The sequence below is a fragment of the Heterocephalus glaber genome, unplaced genomic scaffold (genome assembly GCF_053883595.1).
Source record: "Heterocephalus glaber isolate CG9 unplaced genomic scaffold, H.glaber_assembly_v1.0 deba00000546, whole genome shotgun sequence".
NCBI lineage: Eukaryota > Metazoa > Chordata > Mammalia > Rodentia > Bathyergidae > Heterocephalus > Heterocephalus glaber.
In genome coordinates, this window is record NW_028258147.1 from 40868316 (window position 1) to 40880886 (window position 12571).

Genomic DNA, 12571 nt, shown 5'->3' on the forward strand with positions numbered 1-12571 from the left:
AGATTGATTCCTAGGTATTTCATTTTGGGGGGATGCTATTGTGAAGGGAGTTGTTTCTCCAGTTTCTTTCTCAGTGAGTCTATTGTTCATGTACAGGAAGGGTATTGATTTTTGTGTGTTGACTTTGTATCCAGCTACTCTACTGAATTTGGTTATTAAGTCTAGAAGACTTTTGGTGGAGTTCTTGGGGTCTTGTATATAGAGTATCATGTTTCTCTTGTGTGAGAAACTGAGAGTGTAAATAAGGATCAAAATGTGTAATAGATAATGTGAAATAGGAAGAAAAGGTCAAAAGGGAAGGGAAAGTGGGAGAAGTAGGGGAAAGGAAAGAAGGGAAAAGAATAAATATGGGAAAAGGAAAAAATGGGAACAAAGTCTTTGTAAATAGGGAGGGGTGGAGGGGTTGAAGGGCAGGCAGGGGAATGGGGAAATAAATCAGAACCAAGATATATTATGTAAAAGTACAAATTTCCAATAGTGAATGTCAGCATATTGTATACCTAGAATGTACCAATAAAATTAATGAATTTTTAAAAAGTTCAGTTTCCCAGATTTCAGATGGCATCCATTTTAGCTACTACTTGTCTATTGTTTTAGGTTAACTTTTCCCCCTTGTACAGACTTGTAAGTTATAAATTTTATTTTAATTTCTTGGTGATTATTTTATAAATTTAGTCATTCCTCATCTAAGAAGTCTAAGGCTAACAATATGCTTTCCTCAGATGTGCACCTTGCATCTAGTTAGTTTCTCCTTCCAAATTCCTTCTTATTGTGTTAGTTGTTAATAATCTTTCATGGTAGGTCCATGAGGTGTGAACTATTTGATTGTCATACTTCTGAAAATGCTTTTATTTTCTCTTCCTGCTTGATTGATAGAGTTATAGTCAGGCAGTTATTTCCATCAGTTTGTTTAAGATATTACTTAATTGTTTAAGATGTGATATGTCTGTATACCAACTTTCCACAAGGAATGAAAACATTATATAGTACACACAGGGACTAATAAACTAAAATAATTTTAAGAATTCTTAAAAATAATTTTAAAAATAATTTTAAATAAATTTAAATAATTTTAATTTTAATTTAAAAAATAATTTTAAAATAATTTTAATAATTGTTAATAATTCTTAAAAATAATTTTAAAATAATTTTAAAATTTTTTGTATTAATTGTTTTCTGCTATCTATTGTGGGTGGGAGTCTGAAATCAGTCTGATTGTTTGGATTATTTGAAAGATTATTTTTCCCTTTTTGGAAGCTTCTGAGATTTAAAAAATGTTTGAGTTTTATGACTGCACTTTTATAGGTTTTTGTGTGGAGTTATGCTTGTTTATCCTGCTTGAAATTTATAATACATTGTTGAAGGACTCCTTGGTCACTTCGAACTTTTGGAAATTATGAATACAGCTGCTATAAATATCTGTGAACAGACTTTTGTATAGACTTAAATTTTCAATTCTAGTGGGTACATACTAGGAATGTGATTGCTGGATCATATAATCAGATTATGTTTAGTTCTCTAAGAAACTGCCACAGTCTTCCAAAGCAGAATTTGGCCTTTCTACAGACACTGAGTGAAAGTTCCTCAGTATCTTCACTAACATTGGTGTTCAGATTTTTGGGGCTTCGGCTCTTCTTATAGATATGCAATGCTGGTCATGTTTTAGCTTGCAATTTTCCACTGATAGCAGTTGAAGAACATCTTTTCACACTCATATCTGTATCTGGCAACTCTTTGCTTCTTTGGTGAGCTATTTGTTCAGTTTTTTTTCAAAACTGTAAAAAACTGGGTTGTTTTCTACTATTTAGTTTTAAGAATTTTTTGTATATTTTGGATTCATATGCTTTAACAGATGTGTTTTGCAAATACCTGCTCCCTGCGTGTGACTTATGTTTTTATTGTCTTAAAAGAGTCTTTGAAGACATTGTGGATAGAATTTTTACAACTTCACTTTAACTATTGAAAAAATTCATATATTGTACATTTGAGTGTATGTAAAAATTTATCTACATTTTCCTATATTTTTTTCTAAAATTTTTATAGTATTGTTTTATTTTTAAGGCTATGCTCATTTTCAGATTTATTTATTTGTTTATTGGTGGTTCTGGATATTGAATTCAGGGTCTTTGCACTAAGCTACATCTGCAGCCCTTTTTTGTTTTTATTTTGAGACAGAGTCTCACTAAGTCATTAAGTTGCCTGGACTGGGCTGCAAGTTTCAATCCTTCTACCTCAACAGCCCAGACTGAAGTTTTAGTAATTTTTGTAAAAGGCAGAAGGTACGGAGCTTTATTATTTTTATTTTTTTGGTACCCAGGATCAAACTCGGGACCTTCTGCTGCAAGGCAGGTGGCAGCACCACTGAGCTAAATCCCCGGGCCAGTATGTTGCTTTTAATATTTTTTTTTGGTTTTCATTTTCTTTAGTTTGCCATAATATGATTAGGTATAGATATTAAAAATTTATCCTGTTCAGTTTTTTGAACTTCTTGGATCTGTGGTTTGGTGTATTATCATTAGTTTTGAAAAATTCTTCTGCATTATTCTTTCAATTTTTTCTTCTCCAGTATCTTTCTTTTCCTTTATTAATTCAATATTAAGCCAATGGGTTATACCTTTTGAAATTGTGCTACAGTCCTTGGAATGTCTGCTATTTTTCATTCACTTTTTTGTTTTACTTTCAGTTCAGGAATTGTCTATTGATATTTTTTCAACTCACTTTCCATAGACCTTTCACTTTCTTCACTTCTCTAGGGCATTTTTTTAATTTCCAGCATTTAATTTAACACTTTCTTAAGGTTTTCCTCTCTGCTCACGTCACTCCTCTGTTCTTGCATGTTGGTGACTTTTTCTGTTAGAATCTTTAATCATAGATTTAAAAACATTCCTCATCTGCTAATTCAAAAACCACTGCCATATCCAAATCTAGTTCTGATACTTGCTTTGTTTCTTCAGTTTGTCTTTTGCCTGTTAGTATGTAGGACCTGTATTTATTTATTGAAGCTGGGTATCCAATATTCAGCAGTGAGAATAAAAGTCAATAGACCTTTAGTGTGAGGTTGTATGTTTATCTGACTAGAAGTTTGCCATGCTTAGTGTTGCTGTAGCTGGTGGTTTCAGAAGCTTCAGTCTCGTTTAGTGTCTTTGTTTTTGTCCCTCACCTTGTGTTTGAGTTTCCCTAATATCTCCTTAAACATAGTCAGTGTGCCCTGATGATATGATGAGATGAGAGGAAGAGGAACACTCGATGGTCCTGCGATTTGGTTTCTGTCACGTGGAGGGTATAGCTGTGAGCTGCACTAGTGTTGCTCAACATTTTTTCCCTTTGGGGAGACAAAGAGAGTAGAAGGATGAAGTGGGGTGATTTCTCTCCCCTACATTTGATAAGGCTCTGGTGAATTCTCTTCCCTTTCAGAGTAAGCCTTTGTTATGGAGAATGCGGTGGGTATATTTGGAGATTTTTAAATTATCTTTATGCTTGAAATAAAAGTTTTCCTTGACTTTTCACTGTGAGAGTGTTATAGAGTTCCTAGAAGTAAAGCTCAGGAAATTGTGAGGTATCCTGGACTGCAGGCCTATGGAATTTTTCATTCTAGCACTAATGACTTGTAAGCTCTTTTTGTGTCAGAGTTGAAAGCTGAAGTCCTCTACAAGAGGTTTTCTCCTCCTCACATTTAATTCCTTGATCCATCTGGAATTAATATTTGAGAATGGTGTGAAGCAAGGCTCATTTATTTTTCTTCATGTGGATAAAACATCGTCAACCTCATTTATTTTATTTTATTTTTTTCTTAAATTCTTTAATTGGTACATTTTAGGTATACAATACATTTACATTTATCACTGGGTGTTTGTCCCCGTACATGATATCTTGGTTCTTAGTTTTTCCCCATTACCTGTTCACCCTTCACCCCCTCCACCCTTCCCTATTTACATAGATTTCATTGCCACTTTTTTTTCTTTTCTCATAATTTTTCTGTTCCCTTCTTTCCTTTCCCCTTCCCCTCCCACCACCCCTACCCCTTTGGGCATTTTCTTCCTATTTCACATTATCGATTATACTTTTTAGTCCTTATTTACATTTTCAGTTTCTCACACTAGAGAAACTATTCGGTATTTACACGTGTGTCTTATTTATTTCACTTAAGAGTATCGCCTCAATGTGCATCCATTTAGCTATAAATGTCTCTAGTTTCTCATTCTTAATGGCTGAGTAGTACTCCATTTTATAAAAAAAAAATCACATTTTCTTTATCCAGTTTCCATTTGATGGGGACTTGGGCTGTTTCCAAGCTTTAGCTATTACAAACTGTGCTGCTATGAACATGAGTGCACATGTATCGCTGTGATATGATTCTTTTAATTCTTTTGAGAAGATCCCCAGCAGGGAAATAGCTGGGTCAAATGGGACCTCTAGTCCTAGTTCTTTGAGGTAGCTGCATGCTGATTTCCACAGTGGTTGTACCCGTCTGCACTCCCACCAACAATGGAGAAGGGTTCCTTTTTTTCCACACCCTCGCCAGCATTTGTTATTGGTTGATATCTTGATAGCACCCATTCTTTCTGGGGTGAGGTGGAATCTCAGTGTTGTTTTCATCTGCATCTCTCAAATGACCAGTGATGTCAACCCCATTTATTGAATAGTCATTTCTTTTTACCATAGAGATGGCTTATCACATAATTATATGTCAAGTTTCGATACATTCTTAATTTGTTTCTGGTCTCTTTATTTCATTTTGTTAGATATTTATCCCTCTGCCAATAATACACTTTTAGAACTTACTATATCTGGGGCTAGCAGGATAGCTTAGGGGTAGAGTATTTACCTAGCATGTATAAGGCCCTGGTTTGATCCCACTACACACACACACACACACACACACACACACACACACACACAATCTAGTAAGGCCTATCCTCCTACCTAATACTTCTTTAATAGTGGTTTAGCTATCTTGCAATTTTTCAGTAAGTGTTAATTTCTGCATATTTACCTTCTTTAGGTTTGACATGTTCTTTGTAATACTGCTTTTCTTTAATTCTGGAAAACTTTCAACCATTGTTTCTTTGAGTATTTCTTCTGGCCATTTTTTCCAACTTTTCTTCCTGTTTTTCTAATTGGATTATTATTTCTGCTTTGTCAAAAATTCTTACTAATATTTATGTTCTGCAGTATAACAGTAATTTTTATACATGTTTATAATTACAGTACTTTGACAATTAAGTTGATGCACTAATCACTGCCATTCTTTTTAATGAAGTTCTTTATTCCTCTCTTAAGTGGCTGCAGATTGTACCATAGTACTTTTTTTCTGGAAAGGTTTATGAAAAGTGTTCCATACCCAGTTGCTTTCTAGTGACTTGGTGTGGTCTTTCATCAAATAAACAAATTAATCAATTTGTTTAATTTTAAGTTATTTAAGTTCCTGTATGGGAGTCTTCTGGTTTATCTTTGAATTTTCTTCTGTTTGATTTTTAGTTATCTTCTTCAAAATACAGTGGCATCTCTCCTTTAGCTATCTTTTGCAATTAATATTTACATTAGTAATTTAAAAAGCCTACTTTATTTCCTTTTAATATACTCAGTTTTCTAAAGCTTTTCCTTATGTGTTCTTAGCTCTTCTTTAGTAATTTTTATTTGTAATGTTACTGTTATTATGTTTTTATTTTATCTATCATCTTATGTTTTTTTTAAAAAAAATGTATTACTTTAGTCAGTCCCAGTGGCACACACCTATTATCCCAGCACTGAGGGATGATGGGGCAAAAGGATTGCAAATTCAAGTCCCATATAAGCAACTGAGCCAGGGCCTGTCTCAAAATAAAAAATAAAAATGGCTAGAGATGTAGCTCAGTAGTATAGAGCCTCTTAGTTCCATCCTCAGCGTTGAAAAAAACTTTTTTCCTCTAAGTCCTTGTTTTCTCTTTTTTGCCCTTATTTGCAGCCATGTTTATTTAATTCCTTTGATTTCTATGAAGATATTTGATTGTAATCTGATCTGGAACATAATTTTCTGATATTTATTCTTCACTCACCTTGTTTCATACTGTTACTTCCTCCTTCGGTTCTTGTTAATAATTTAAATCAAGAACGTTCCCCAAAGCCTCATGTGCTCAAAGGCAGAGCTTTTGGAAGGTGATAGGATCTTAGGGGGCCAGACTCATCAGAGGATTCATCTGCTAATGAGTTCAGCAGCTGAGTGTGCTGTTAGGGGCCCAGCCTGGTCTAAAGAGGTGGTCACTGGGGGATGACCGGAAGGGTGCATCACCTTCCCTCCCTTTGCTTCCTATTTCCTGGCCACCACCATGTCTTGAGCAACTTTCCTCCCAGCAGGCCCTTCCATGCTGTTTCTGGGTTTGAGCCAGTCAACCAGGGACTGAAACTTCTGAAATTGTGAGTCAAAATAAAATAAAGCTCTCCTCCTCTAAATTGCAGGTGTTGGTATTTTGTCCCAGTAATGGGAAAGTAACTAAAACAGTCCTGGAAGTTTGTTTGTATGAATTCCATGCTTTTTCCCACTATTGAATGCTTAGACCAACTGTTTGTAGAACAAAAGAAGAAGGATAAGGTGGAATACCAGAAACATTTGTTAAATCATCTCTGAATGTTTCATCACTAGCCTCCTGCTTTGTTGATGTGACTTTCAACTCCTGTGGGGGAAAATCACTTTAAGCCCATGGTCACAGGTATTGGTTGGTAATTAAATTTTGTTTACCTTTAGGTAATCAAGGCTGCTGCTCTATGTGCCTCCAGATTGTTTCTAAATCTAGCCTCGCTGATTTCTTACAAACAGCCTATTTCTTACAAACATAACTTTTCTACCTATCTGTGGGGAGCTCCCTCCAGTTGCCTACACATTCTGAGATTTTTGCTTCCATCAAAGTACCTCAGTTTACTCCTCCACTGGGCCATCTGCTAGGGAGAACCCCTTGTTAGCTCTGAACTTGCAAAACTCATGTTTTCTTTCTAAGTCCTCCATTCCATGGGTACACTCTCCGTGCATTCAGCAGCCCTTTATGCACCGTGGCTTGGGACAGGAGTGATTCCTGGTTTTCATTGTTAGTTTAGAGGAGAAGAGCAACTAGAGATATCTTTTCTCTATTATGTTAAATAAGAAGTTAACAAATATTGTTGATGAAAAAAGTAGTCAAGTTTGCCAAACAACAATCAACATTATTACATAGGTTAGTGTATGTCAGCAATTAAGTAACCAGATGTACCTCTTTTTTTCTCCTTCCACTTTAAAGTTTGTATTTTTTCTTTCTTTAATTAAATCCAGTAAGTAAAAAAAACTCATATAAAAGCTAATGTTGTAAGGTGTGTCTAATGTCTAAGTCAGGAAAGTCCTAAAACAGCAGATGTGAATATTGCTTTACCTTCTCTGTCTTGTCAATTACCTTGCTTTATTTTCAGATAATGTACTTTTCCCCTAAATATTAAATGTGAACAATATTTTTTTGTTTCTACATGTAGAAAAAAATGCTTAAGTTAAGACCTATGGTTTATCTAACTACTGAAGACTAATTGGTAGGGGTAGTTGCCGGTGGTGCACCCTTAGGTCTATTTAAATCACTGACATGAAATAAATGACTCTAAATGTATATTCCTTACTAATTACCTGAACCATTCAGGCTCTAGGGAATTAATTTAAAAGTGGCACATTTTATAATAGCTCCTGGGATGTTTATTGACACTCCCACATGATCAATTCATGGTTGTCACCTTGCTTAAGTTGATCAACCTGCTATGTGTAGGCAATACTGTAATTACATCTCCTTTTGACAAGGATGCATTAAGTGTGGCTATAACATGGAAACCTCTTTCAGCTTTCATTAATTCAGTGTAAATCCAAAGTTTGCAGATTCAGCATGGTTGTCTATAGTGGCTTAATTGGAATTGCTGGACAAGAACATTGATTGTGCTTTACTCAGGTAAAGATGAAAGTAACTGCAACAATAGATATTGCATGTGAAGGTCATTGAATTGTAGCCAGGCAAGGGAAGCAGGATATTAACACACACACACACACACACACAGATTAATGGGATATTTTTATTTGGTATCTAGGAACCCCGAGTAATAGTATCAACTGACTTTAAAATTTCATACTTTTGTGACTTATAGCATTTTCTTTTGTGTTTCTAGAAATACAAATATATTTTAAAGAGAGATTATTATGGTCAGTTTTAATCTCTGGGAAGTTTATACGAAATATTATTTATTTATACTCTATAACATTATATAAAATTAAGGCCTTGATTATGAATGAATCTGATATAAAAGGTAAAATTACTCTTTCACTGGCTTTCCCTTGATCTCAAGTTTGTAACCAAGGAAGTGTTCGTTCTAAATTCATTTCCAAGCACTCCTGAACACTTGGCTGTCCTGTGGTCTTCCCAGCACAGTTGCAGGAAATGGTTTCTCAAGGAGGTCCTCACCAAGCCATCACTTCCCACCCTCGGCAGAGATCAAATATGCTCATTTTAGTGCATTGTTAGTACTAAGTGTAAGTACCAAAGCTGTGATTTAGCTCTTTAAGGAGGAAAGAAAACAGCCACTGTTTCAAATTTGAGAGTCCAACTTGGGTGAAAGAGAACTGTCTTGCTGTCTATTGTGTAGCCTTCTTTCTGCAAAAATAACATCTGTTGGGGAGGGACACTGTCTCCAGCAATGTGAAATCAGCCCATAAATGGGAAGATTAAGACCTAAAGCATCAGATTACCAACATCTAATAGAAACCTCTTAGCAAGCAGAGCAGAGCACTCTCTGCAGAGAAGAAAAATCTTTTCCCCTCCTTTTTGCCCCCTGATTAACTGATCTCAGGAGCTCACTGTTGCATCCTCTGCAGCAGATGACCATATAATCAGAGTTCCCACTGCTAGAGCCTTTGAAAAGACAAGTGGAAATTAGCTTTTAGCTAGTCCCTGCCCCTCCTCCTAACCTTCAGATAATGCCACACATTTCACAATTCGTCCTCTGGGGGCTGGCTTGTGCTTGCTCTCTTTTCTTTGGCAATGACTTTAAAAATCCAGTCCTTATTACAATCCTCAGATTTAAAATTAAGTTATGATCACATCTTTGCAGGGCGTACCTAAGAGGCCCTGCTTATCCCCAGCCAAATCAACTGTTTCCCCATGTGGCCCATTCCTGGAAATGTTACTGTTCCTAATAAGCAGCTCAAATATGTATTTTCATTTAATCTTTTCTTTTTTACCTCCATTTCACATGTGTTGTTGTGTGTCAGGCAGTTTCCACAAGTCTCTGCCATTACAACACTGTGTAAAGCATGAAGTGGGAATTCTAATTGTAAAGTTATTTTTACTCAGATAGTGGCTGGGCTTGGAAATGTTCTTCTTTGCCCTGAGGCTTTTAGGCCAAGGCTCTTCGTGTGTGTGTGTGTGTGTGTGTGTGTGTGTGTGTGTGTGTGTGTGTGTTGGAAGGATCTCCTGTTGCCTATTTCTCCTCCTGTAACACAAACTGGTCTAGGTAAGTGGAGTCAGTGTGGGAAGAGGAAGTTTCTAAAAGTGCTTCCTGCAGGCAAAGGTTAGCACAGGGTATCTTTCTGGGCACAAAGGGCAAAGATGCTGAACAATAGGCAGGAGTTGAGGAACCGTATCAGCAGAGCAATCAAAGGGTGAGACTGCAGCTTCCCCTGGGGATCCTCTATGAACTGAAGAAGGGATGTGAACATTTAGGAATGCTTTGTACCAGTGGGAGCTTTGGTGCTGTTTCTAGGTATAATGACTCCTGTTTTATTTCCCACAAATAATAACAGACAATTTCCCTTTTCTCTGCGTCGCAGTGAGTCACTGGTCCGGACAAGAACCAACTCTGCACTGCTTTTCAGACCCCATTCTTCTCGACTGCAGGGACAAGTGGTTTCTATTATACTTCTGGCCTTTCATACTCCCGATGGTGCGGCTGATGAAATCCAGCAGCCAGGTGCATGGATGTGGTTGAAAAGACCCTCGCAGGACCTGAGCTGCCTCCCCACAGAGTGGGCTGTCTCCCTCCTGAGGTGGCCACTGCCAGTGGGACTGATACCTGACTTATTTCCCTGACTGAGAGGATGGGTCATATGACCAATTCATACATTTTTGTCCTGGTCTCTTTTTAACTAATCACACAGTTTTCTGATCTCTGGCCAAGGGCCATGACCAAGGACAGAGTTTCCCTGTGTAGATTTTTCTGCCACAGACATTTGAATTGGACTGTCGGAGTAGACTAAGTATGGTAGCCATTTTTCCCATTAAGATGGAATTACCAAAACATAAGCTTCAGGAAACACGTGGGATGCTCTCAAGTCTGGTAACATATTCCCTGTCCTGTACCAGACAAGAAGCCCTGCATCCCATTTGCTCCTAACAGCCCCTTTCTTGGTTATTCTGTTGAATTTCCAGTTAGCCAGGTCTGAAAAACAGCCTCAAGAAGTTGAAGACAGTAGCAATCCTTACAGAAACTTGTAAGTCCAAGGTAGAGGTAGATGACTCAGAGGCATTTTATTTCACTTTAAGAAAAACCCAAGCTAGCAAATAATAATGATGAGAATTTACTCCTAGGTAAAAAAAAATAACTTGCAATTTCAAAGTACTATGTAGTATATCCCAGATATAAACCACCTCCAATTCCCTTGTTTCAGTCATTTTGGTGACAATATAGTTCTATGTGAGCCTGTTTAGAAAACAAAATATATATTTGGTAAATGAAAAGATGGTTGGAATTTTAGGAGCAGTGGTATTCATTCACATAGAACACAGAGAGTGCAGAAAATTAAACTTGTCACATACCATGATCACAGTCAAAACTAGAAAGATGATATCAGAAGGTCTTTTCAGCTCCCAGTTGTATCCAAAAGTGACTGTTAATTTTAGATTAGTTCCCCTTATTTCTAGTTTTAGATTCTCCCCTCCCTCTTTGTTAGGCCCAGGAGAAGGTTTTCAATAGGAGACAGTTATGGACAGTGTTGTGAAAGTGAGTGTTCCAAAAAGGGATTTGGGGGAAAGAGTGTTCCCAGAACACACAAAAGCTATTACAGCATGACAGCTAGCTGACCTACCACTAAGATCTGCCAAAAGTTATTTGTGTCATGGAGATCCTGGTCAGAAATCTGGACTGGACTTGCCCAGTTCTTGCCTTAGCTGGGCCATTGCCAAAAGCTTTATTGTTTGGACCATGCACACTCATTCTCTTAGTCAGATTTGTTTCTTCCTGTTTGACAGCTTTGAAGCTAAAAATGGTGGTGCAGTCAGACCCATTGATAGATGTTCCTCTTGGTTCCTACTCAGGGCTCTTAGATAGACCCCATGGTGGAGGACCTTGATTGTAGCCCTGCCATGGCCCCTCTCAGCTAGAAGCAGCCAAATTGACTGATGGCCCCTTATCCCTACGGTAGTTAAGGACACCGCTGTTGAAGGGGATCGAGACAAGGAGATGAACAAACATTAGCCAGCTAGGATAGGGACCTGAGTAACCTAACAACAAAGTGCATATATACCCTTGAACTTGGGTGCTCCTTGGTATCCTCCCCTGGAGGCCCTCTCGGTTAATGTGAGTTCTTCTTTGGTCTTTAATAAAATATACATGGTTCATTCCCCACTGCTCTGTCTGTTGACTTCATACTCAGGACAACAGCCCAGAGGGAGGAAAGAATTGGTTATACCATGTGGGCCAGGAAAATACGGAAAGCTACCTAGTCAGTAAGAACCTACCATGATTTAACTATGTTCTTCTTCACCCTGCAAAACAAATAGTGTGACAGTGCAGCTTGACTTTTCCCGCTCATCTCTGCTGGACATCAAGTGCTTCTCTACTGGACAAGTGCTCAGCAGCCACTTATGGCTGGTGGCTGTGGTATGGAACAGTGTTATTCTAGACAGCATCACACTTTTGTCTTTTATTTTAAAAACCTTAGAAAAAGTATGATGGTTTTCATAAGAAATTTCAAAAATGACTTACATTAACACATTGGGGATGTATAAATAGTTTGTAAGCTCAGAATGAGATGCAAGGGAATGATTGTCACAAAGGGAAGGACAGTGATTTCTTTATTTCATTGGAAAATACATGAAAGAATTAAAAAAAATAAAAGAAAATCAAAACCTTCCCCAAATTCCATGTATTAGAGATAAACACTGCCTTTTTTTGTATCTTTCCAAGAAAGGAAGAATCTGGAGCTGAGCAATGACCCAGGTACATTGAGGGTGGGGCACAGTAGATCCTGCTGTGTTGCAGGGTGAGTGCATTTCTTCCAAGTCAGGCTGGTGACTCCATGCAGGCTTCTGTCCAAAGGAAGTGGGGCATTTGAAGCACTACAGGAAAGCAGATGATGTTGGACCCTTGGCCAAAACCAATACAGCTCGTTCCTCTGGGAATGAGACACCCTAAAAGGAGGGAACAATTAAGGACATTGACTTTTTTTCTCTTTAAGGAATGAACTTAACCAATTTCCTGGAATATAAAAAAGAATTTACTAGAAAAAACAAAACAAAAAAAGCCAATAACTTGACAAACCATTAGGTGCTCAGGGTTTCTGGAAGGGCAGCTGTAAGTGCAGTCTGTGTCCAATTTGTAC

General features: G+C 37.4%; 1 long non-coding RNA gene across 5 annotated transcripts in view; it reads left to right on the forward strand.

The window, feature by feature from the left end:
• The window catches only part of LOC101719806 (uncharacterized), a 172537-nt gene that overhangs the window by 121082 nt on the left and 38884 nt on the right, over nucleotides 1–12571 (forward strand). For 2 of the 5 annotated variants that reach the window (XR_015448780.1, XR_015448783.1), the window contains one exon: nucleotides 9803–11595. The exons of the other annotated variants lie outside the window; for them this stretch is intronic. This is a non-coding gene — a long non-coding RNA (uncharacterized LOC101719806). Of the gene's footprint in view, nucleotides 1–9802; nucleotides 11596–12571 lie in introns of those variants that run through there. 5 annotated transcript variants of the gene reach the window in all.